The 9,885-nt window shown below is 40.2% G+C and overlaps 1 long non-coding RNA gene across 1 annotated transcript in view; it reads left to right on the forward strand.

Moving 5' to 3' along the window:
- Window positions 1-9,885, forward strand: part of LOC109289548 — a 94,584-nt gene that overhangs the window by 10,666 nt on the left and 74,033 nt on the right. The window contains exon 5 of the long non-coding RNA XR_002095400.1: window positions 3,231-3,364. This is a non-coding gene — a long non-coding RNA (uncharacterized LOC109289548). The remainder of the gene's footprint in view (window positions 1-3,230; window positions 3,365-9,885) is intronic.

Raw genomic sequence — 9,885 nt, forward strand, 5'->3', positions numbered from 1 at the left:
CCATGGTCCCCTCCCCCCACCTCCAGCCCCTCCGCCCCCTACTTACCAGCACGGAGTCCAGGTCCAGCTAACTGTGGCAGTGAGTGGGGACCTCCTGAATCTCCAAATCAATTTGGAGGCTGTAACGCATAGAAGGGGGTCTGAGTGTCCTTACCAAAAAGGAGAGGAAAATAAAGTTTTGTTTTTTTTTTAAAGGCAGCAACATGGAACTGCAGATATATGATTCCAGTGTGCTTTTATTTCGTACCTGGCACACACAGAGGACATGAATTGCTCCCCACTTCTAGCCATTTAATCTTTGATAGTTATAAAATGTCTATTGTAGATTGAGATTTGAAAAAGGAAAATAATCCCACCCCCGCCATCCCTTGTCTGTGCTCCCTGCAGTTTCTGCCACAGTCACCAGCCTAGTCTTACCCTTGCCCTCTACCCAGCCTACTCTGCAACCTTGGAGGGTGTTGTTCACCAGACTCTACTTGATATGTTAATAGTTGGCCACAGCCCTAATTATAGAAGCTTTTATTACTGCTCTAGAAAGAGGAAAACACCTTATCAAGAGGGTACAGTTTGTATGGCACAGTCTCATCATGACAGACAGACAGCAGTATACAAATATTAACCTTTTTTTTTCATTTTGAGAAAAAATCCTGGCCTAGAAAATATCATGCTGGTGTGCCACTATCTCATTACCTTTGTTACATTTTAATACAAAGCAGAAAGTGAAAAGGAAACGCTTTCCCCGTTGTTTACATTTCTTTCATGGGTAAGCCAGCTATGCAGCTTATGTATTTCTCCTTATTGCTCAGTTATCTATCCTTAGAGTAATAAAAAAACAAAACAAAAAAGCCTAATATCACAATAGTTCCTAAAGTAGAGATTTTCAGATTTAAAGGCTAAGCAGAAATTTAAAATGATTTTCCTAGATTTCCGACCTAGATTCCTTTCTTGCTCTCAATGCATTTTGTCCTTTTAAAGGAACCAATATGTTTGTATAACTGATGTGAAACAAGCTTGACTCCAAAAAGATTTAACTTAATATCTGGCTAAGCATTCAGAGGGTAGTCCATCTGTGGAATGTACATTAAGGACCCTGGCTGGAGCGCAGCTAGTCATGTATGATATCAGGCACACAAATGTGACGTGATGCCCATATACTCTTGAGTATAATTCAAAGTGCCATGCAGCTCTATGGGTAGAGAAGCTATAAACACAGTTGTCACAAATGAGAAAGAGTACAGGGTTATATTCAGACTGAAGAATGAAGAAACATTAGAACCAGCTATCAAGTGTTAATCAAAGTGTTAATTAGGATATTACAGAATTTATAGCTAAAATATAATCTCTGTTCAACAACCTTGTGGCACACATTTAATTAACTATTTCTTCACCCAAATCAAATGCAGATTTAAAAATGAAAGTAGTGCAGGGAAACATTGAGGAATGTACAGACATAACCAAAATGATGCTATTTTCATAGTGGATTTTTTGTTATCTTTTTCTTTATAAGCAGACCAACACAGAACATGTGATTATCTTGTGTTATTAGGAATATGTACACATTTAATCTACATAATCATCAATCTTTATGTAAAAATGATTAGTAAATAGGGTTTTTAAGCAACTGTTTAGTTTATACATTGGCATCATAGATTAACTTATTTCTAAAACACTTGATTTTATCACTCTGCTTAATGATTTGTCACATGATTTATTGGGTAAGATGATGAATCATGTTAGATTTATTGTTTATCCTATAAATAGTGCAACAAATCATTAAACAGTGATAAAACCCAGCAGTTTCACAAGTCCACCTATGTCGTCTTCACATACAATGCACAACTGTTTTGCAGTAATGTGACAATTCTTCCCTCCAGTTTTATGATATCAGGATAGAAGGGATCAGTGTACATTAAATGGTATTACACAATAATGGTGGAGTCATAATCTTATACTTCAGCCATATTTATTTTATACAGAAAAATAAAGTCTAATGTCTGTTGGATGTTAAATTTGCAAATTTATTCATCATAATAAAGGCAATATTCTTTGTTAGAAAGACATTAAATGTAATGGCAGTTTTTCATATTATAGCATGTCAATCATGTTTATCTTGCCTTGTTCTTATGTTGTGGCTGGCAAAAGATGTTGCACTGATCCTAGAATAATTTGCGAAGGTCTGAACCCATTCTCTACTTTCCGTAGTATAACTTAAAAGCCAATGTTGAAAAAATATGATGTTTAGCATACAAATATTTGGAGCACTGGGATTCTTTCAAAGTGTGGTGGTTTCTCTTGTAGGAAATAGCAAAATGGAGCCCAGTGGCTGGTGCATGATGGATAACAAATAGAAACAATATTGTTGAAAAATTACCTGAGTCATTGCTGAGTATGGCAAGACTGTTACATTCTGTAGAGCTGGCCCTGTTTCACAGTATTGTAAAGTGAAGTGGTTTGGACCATTCATATACTGGGCTACAATATCCGTTTTTATTGGTTCACAATGAACTTTCACATTTTGACTGTTGGGTTTCCTTTTAATTAGCTGGAGGACTGAAATCTAAAGAGTAAAAAGGGTTAAACTGAAGGAGGAAAGCACTCAGTTTTTTTTTTCCTTCATGGGTCCTAAATTTATTAAAGATCAAAAATAGTTCACAGTCATGGGACCTCCTTCATGCAGCTACTATAGCTGTGCTGGTTAGAGCCTTCAGTTGTTTTGCCTAGCAGGCCAGACTACCAGTTCTGCAACCTTACGAGCCCTAGCAATGGATCGTGACAAGGCATTGCAGAACAGATGCTTTTATCCATTGTTGCAATTTGGCCATAGATATATCCAAATATCCCCTTCTCCTTCTATTCCTTTCACTCACTGCCATTTCTTTACAGCAGCCATGATGATTGCAGTCACTAAACTGAATTGTCAAACTTACCTTCCTCTATCATGTACCCATTTGGATGCCAAGTCCAGTCTTCAGAAGCCTAAAATCTGGTTGATGAAATGTATGATTTGGGCAATCAGATTTGAACCTGATCAAATCCTGCAAGGCAAAATAAAAGGACATGAGATTTGCCCCAGGACATTTGGCTGCAGTAAGGAAGGTTGTTGCATACAATTGAGCTGTATAGTTTAGGGTCCAGCTCCTAAAGCTTTAACCTAACAGAATAAATCTGCCATTTGTTGACCTACTGCACATGAGCCAACTTACTCATAATTCCTCCTTCTGTATTTTCAGATGGGGAGATGTACTGAACTCTTCTCCATAGTACACAAGAGTTTTGGACATTACTCTGCCTTTAAATAGAAGTAATGTAGCATTCCTGTGATTTGGGGACTTTGGGTCCCCATAGAGAACAGGATTTGGATCAGGTACTTTTGTACATTTGATTTATTTCAGAATGCCCATTTTGAGAGATGTGACTGTGAAAGTTATATTAAAAAATAAAACCCCAGAGCAATATGCCCCAGAGCCATTAATTCCTTCCTTGTTGGGTGCATTTACATGTGCTATTAGTGCAATGTGATAAACTCTGGCGCGGTTCACACCAGAGTCATTTGCTTCTGGGTGCAGAGTTTATATGTGAGCCCAGCACTGCAACAGTCTGAGCTGGCGTGAAGTGGCCCCAGGCCAGCAGGGGAATGGAGGGTCAGCCCTGGGCTCTGTATGGTGGCATTGGGAGGTGGAAGGGCTGGCTAGGGCATGAGGGTGCTACAGTGCAGAACTAGGCGGCAGGCAACCCCCACACTTCAGGATCCTTGTGCCCTAGCCAGCCCCTGTCACAGTCTACACATGCGTTTCAGTGCACTAAATTTCTCCACCATAGGATAGTACTGTTGGGGACTCCTATGGCAAAGTTATTTTACTGCACGCTAATGCTGGTGTACGTGTAGACTGTGATACTTTACTGCGGAACTAATTAGTCAACTCTGCAGTAAAGTGCACATGTAGATGTACCCAGTGGGTTCTTATATACGAGCAGTGAGACTGCTCTGACATGGTATAATTACCATGCTCCAGCAGACTTCAGCATTGTGTGCGTCGGCGTCCCTGTGGTTAAAAATGGCAGCGGGGTGCTTTAACTAAAGCTTGTTCATTGAGTTTTAGTTAAAGTGCCCCCACTGCCATTTTTAAGTGCAGGGACACTGATACACAAGATGCTCTGGAAGCTTTCATTCAAGTGGGTCTTGGAGCTGCTCTAATTAAAGCTCCCCCCACTTCCAGAGCATGTGTATAAATGCCCATTATATCTGATTGACAGCCCGCTTAGTTTCTGATTGAACAAAAAGAGATTGAGGGACAGGCTATGTGAGATTGAAAGGCAAAGCTGTTCAGAACTGAAAAGAAGCACAGCGGTCCCAAGACAGTGGTTCCTAAACTGTGGGCAGTAGCGTGGGCAAAGTGAGGTGCTGAAGCTAACATGTACTTTGCTCTCTGTCATTCAGGGTTTTAACTTTTTAACTCCTTGTGGTCATGAGCAATGCTGGAAGGTCTCATGGGCAATATGTTCCCCCAGAGGTATGGGTTGGAAACCACTGCTTTAAGGGCACCCTGGAGGCATATTCTGGGAGGGAGGGGGCTGTTATGGAAAAATGAGGTGTACTGAATAAAAAACGGTAAGCATGCAGGAGTTTAAAGCTATTTAGAATGGGATATTGATGGTTCTGAAATTATTAAAGCTTAAAAATGTTTGGCTAACTGAGATGAAAAAGGAATTTAGTGGGATTCAATAAGAGCTCAGAGGGATAATAGTTAAATCCAGGAGAAAAAGTGTCATGACAGCAATCAGCAAAAAGTGTGTGTGCATCTGTGTGTAAGAATGAGGGAGAGAGAGACATTCTTCTCTCCATCTCCTCTCCTATTTCTTCTTCCTTGCACATACCATGCATATACATTGAGATGGTGTTTTTTGAGGGGGAGGGCCTCTAGCTGGGGAGCTGCTGTAGCTGGTATAGTAATACTGGGTCCTCTTCAGAGTCAAAATCTTCAAAACACATATGCAAAGTCCTTGTGCTTGGTGTCCCTCTGGTAAAAGATTGTTTCAGATCCCCTAATGACCTCTATCAGTACCTTCTTCTAAATCTCTTCCAGCTAGTTCTCCTTTAGTCCTCAGTGCCCAGTGTAGTTCAGTGGAAACCTTCTAACTCATCTTGGCAGAGTATCCTGTGGAAGTTTCTTGGTAACTATACGTGCTCGTCAGAATGTGGAGCCAGGGTCTTAGAAGCAACCGGGGGGAAGAAGCTGGGGAAAAGAAAAAGTTCTTTCGAACGATTGTTTTGTAGGCAGAGAAGGAGAAAGTGGCTCATAGCACTGCAACCATCAAGGAGACAGCGACTACACTATAAAAGCTGAAATAAAGACACTTCTCAAACTAGGTGATTGCATGAAAGGGTTCATTCCTGCAAAATTCATCTCGCTAAAATGTGTGTGTAAATTTGAGACCTTTCCAATGTCGCTATGTAAACAAAGCTCTTTAGAAAAAAATATTGCTTTGAGTAATTGTCTGTAATACCTTCGATCTGATTATAATACTGTATTTATTTCCTTTGAGAACTTTTAGAAAAAGTTCTAGGATACACGAGTGTGCTTTCTCCCTGTGGGCAGTCCAAGGTGTTTGTAGGAATTTGGTTCAGTTTAAGCCCTGTACAATTACCTTACTGTTGGACAAAATATTGTGTGCAAATGCCGTCAGACTACAAATTCTGCTGTTTTTTCTCACAGAATTTATGTTCATCTTCCATGATGTACTTTCAACCTTTATAATATCACCAGTTGATGTTATGTCAATGATATTTTACTGTAGCACTGATTTTAAGGATGTATTTGTCAATCATTGCTGTTTATTTGTCTATTAACCTTTGCTAATGTTGAAGGCATGTTTATTTTTGAGGGGGAGGCAATACAACTGCTATTTAACATTTGACGTTTGATGCTCTTAATTTGATGGGCTTATGCCTATAGTTTTGCATTTCACACTAAACTCAAGCATTCTTCTTCTGCTGTGGCAGGCAGGAAAGAGTTTCTTATTCAAATCTTCAGTCCTGCCATCATGTAATAAGCAATCAAGGACCCAAAGGGAAGGAGCCTGAAAATTTGTAAACAAAGAAAAAAACACATTCATTAAAATTGGTAACTAGAATTATATGCTCTATGGTAGGGGTCTCAGAATTTTTTTTGGGAGAGAACTGGGTTTCATAATTACAGTACAGGCAAGGATCTTTCTGAGTGATAACTTTTACTAGACCAATTGCACGATTAGAATTATGGTGCAGAGTTCAGGACACTAAGACTATGTACTTCAATCTCTGCTTAGTTTGCCTATAAGATCATTTGTCACTATGGTTTAATTATTTCTTGTTCTATTTGCCTGCCAATATCTCCTGCCTCCCTTATCAACTCTTGATAATTGGTCAAAACTTGATGATTAGCCATGATTTGGAGTGATGAATTAACCAGAATTTACTGGACTATCTTCTATTCACAGCAGATATCATACTGATATTGAGAGCAAGTTTCCATCAAGACCCAGGACAGATAAAGACCTTTGAGTAGAAACTCAACTCATATTTTGTACCATTATTATTTTTGTTTTGTTATTGATATATTCAGCATTACTATCTGGGATAATGCCCTATGTTTCTCTTTCTTTATTGTTCTCTTGAATTGCATATCAATTTTTAGCATCAGTCAGCGGATTAATCTGGGTGTTTGCCACTACATTTCAGCTGGTGGCTGACAGGGACAAGAATATAGCAGAGCACCGTCTTTCTCAGAGGTAAAGCTACCTTGCTTGCAGCTCTGAGAGGGCACTACCAAATCCTGCATCCTGGTCCCTCTTCTGTGGACACAAATCTCATGTAGGCTCAGGAGACCCTAGAATTTAGGAAACTAAATCTAAAATAATGCTACGGTTTCCCTGACTTCCCCTTAGTCCTTTCATTCTGCCTTTAAGCCATCTAGTTTTATACTTTCACAGCATCTGAACCTTTCTAGCATCCAACAGCTATAGACTGATACTTTGGGGCCTGTGCCTGCCATGGCTGCTTGCATGGCAGCTCTGAGCCTGAGGCCTGAAATTCAGAAAGATGACCCTTTTGTACAGTCAAAAATTGGTACCTAGTCAAGAACTTGCCATCATGAGGATAATATGAGCTGACTGGTCTAAATTGGAGTTCTGTTCTTAGTGCTTTTTTGGCAACATCATCCCCTTCCCTCTGAAGCAATCTGCATTCCATATGGAGTTACTCAGCATTGATGACTGTGCAGAAGCCTCCCAAATGATACAGGTTGCAGTACCCCCCTCCCAAAAATGTATACCACAGTGGAAGAGTGGGCTCTGTTGTAAGTAGCAGGCTGGAAGTACTGCTTCTCTCCCAGCTTTTCCGTTGCTCCTGCATCAGAAGGCTGGGACTGTCCAACTTTTCTCTGCTCCCTTGCAATTGGAAACATCGACTCACATGTTGTCCTCTGAACACCTGCAAGTCTGGCTGGAAACCCATCCCTGATGTACCTAGAGGCTAAGAAATAAAAGTCTTAAGTGTTCTCTTCAAGGCTGGAATATAAACTAAGATTATCAATCTCACAGCAATCATCCCAGTAGCCTGGTGGAAGGCCTCACTGAGGTGAAGGAATAGCAGTTAAACCTCAAATCCATTTAAATCTACTCCTACTGTGGTTAGTATCTTATTCCAGTGTCCTCCCACCATGTCATTCACTGGTTAATGTGTCGCCTGAATATGACTATCACATTTTTCTTTATTGGTAGTCTTTAGCATCTCCCATTCCAGTCCTCCATGCCAACCAGGTGACTCAGTTGTATACAGAACAAACCGTGCCATTAGGAGTTTACTATTGAGTGTACTTTCTCGTGGTGCCTATTTGAAATTTCCTTTCATAAGAAACCTCAGGAGGATGTATTTCAGTGAAGACAAGAATCGGTATTTAGTAAACATCCAAGTGGATTCTAGCTCTATGGCTGACAAACGTTTAATGTAGCTTATACTATATTATTCTTGCTTAACTTTGAGCTTTTGATTTAGCATTCTTGTTTAGCAGTGGTATTCCACAGGGGATATTGTTGGGTTCCAAATCTTTTGTCAGGGTAATTGAGCATAACATCTTTTCAGGTTTGTATTTCAAAAGATGCATTGTCTTTCCTTGTCCATTTGTTCTATCAGAGCTATTCAAAACTTTTAGCTTTACAGATCCTGTGAGAGAATTTGAGTTTAAGCTGATAATTTATGTTTGTGCTGAACATGCAATTTTCTTTCTCAGTATGTGATGATTAATAGACTTCTCTCCATAAATTAGTAAGAAAAGATGATATAGGTAAATTGGTAACAAAACAGAAGACATTCATTAAATTCAGTGTTTTGCAAGGCATTCCTAGTCTTTTAACTTTCTGTGTATAAAGCATCACCTAACCCTGGATAGCCAAGGAATGAATGCCACGTATCATTTATTTTCCCTTAATTTTTCTTTAAAATAATGTATATGATTTAAAAATATTGCAAGCAATGTTGTCCTCTTGCCCTCCCTGCCTCACTTGCCCTTCCCCCTTAAAATATGTGAGAAATAGTTGTCCAGACATGAGCAACTTTCTAAATGTTCAAAAATTTTCCTAATGGAGATGCCTGGATAATTGTCACCTTAGTTGAAAGTTAAAACATGCTGGATACATTGTCTGTGTGTTTCCTGACCTTTGCCCAAACACAGTACTGGATTTTACACAGTTCTTTACAAATGACACAAGTGAGCAAATGCGGGGGTCAAAATCCCAAAAGGTATATTTGTCTTTTCAGACCAACCAGAGGCACCAGAGTTGTTTTATTCAGAAAATTGAAAGCCCATCTTCACTTACAGGCATTTTTCCATTCACCTTACATTGCGTCTGCCTGGCTCTGAGAACAAGGTGAACTCTGTGGTGAACAATTTCTTCGATTAATTTAGTCCTCTTTGCTGTTCAAAATTTAACTTGTGAGTAAAGTTCAGTTTTCACTAATCTGCCTATTCAAAATTATTTAACGAAGGGTTTATACCAACATATTTCAGCCTTATGGATTGCTTGCCAACTGTTTGCTGTGAGTACTGTTTCCAATATTCATTATTCATGCTGTATGATTGGAACTCTAAATTATATGGTATTGCTTCTGCTTTCAAGATGACCACATGAAACCTTCTGGTGCAAGATTATTTGTAGCAATTTTTTCTTTTCATGAATAGTTTTTCTAAGAATTACTCATAAAAATGTTTGTGGAAAGCAAAAAAGTTGGGTCTTTGAATACCAGGGAAGTTTTTTTTACAGTTTTTATTTAACATTCATTTCTAAATACTTTTTGGTGGTATTTGCCCATCTTTTTCATGCCCTCATTTTGGCCCCCTTCCCTGGGTGAAAAAGTGGCCTCTTTCAGGATTTCTCTTGCCTTTGATACACTGACTAAAGTGACCACAAATGCCTTGGACATATATTTTCCATGAAGTCTGAAGCAAGTTCAAGTCGGTTGTCTGTCTTGGTATTTGGATAGAACAGCCTCTCTTTATGGCATCCTTGTCTGAGACGCCAAAGAATTAACTATTAGAGATTGGGGGGGGAGGGGGGGCTGGTATTTGTGCATGGAGTTCAGGATGATCTTGAAGAGAAGCAGACACACGGCGGGGTCAGGCATGGAGCCCCGCTGTGGCCGCTCCCCTGCAGGCCGGGGGCGGCTTTCCTTAGCCAAGACACCTGAGGAGGCCCCAGCGAGCGGGTTTTACGAGCCGCGGCCTCCTCGTCCCACTAAACTGCGTGTGCGTCCTACGGGGTCCCCGAAGGAGAAGGAGCGGGAGCCACCGCCGGGGCCAAGACGGCGCGGGCGGCTGTGCTGAGGCCGGCTCCCTCCGCCGCGCCGCGCCG

The sequence above is a fragment of the Gavialis gangeticus genome, unplaced genomic scaffold (genome assembly GCF_001723915.1).
Source record: "Gavialis gangeticus isolate Ggan-Ray unplaced genomic scaffold, GavGan_comp1, whole genome shotgun sequence".
Classification (NCBI taxonomy): Eukaryota; Metazoa; Chordata; order Crocodylia; family Gavialidae; genus Gavialis; species Gavialis gangeticus.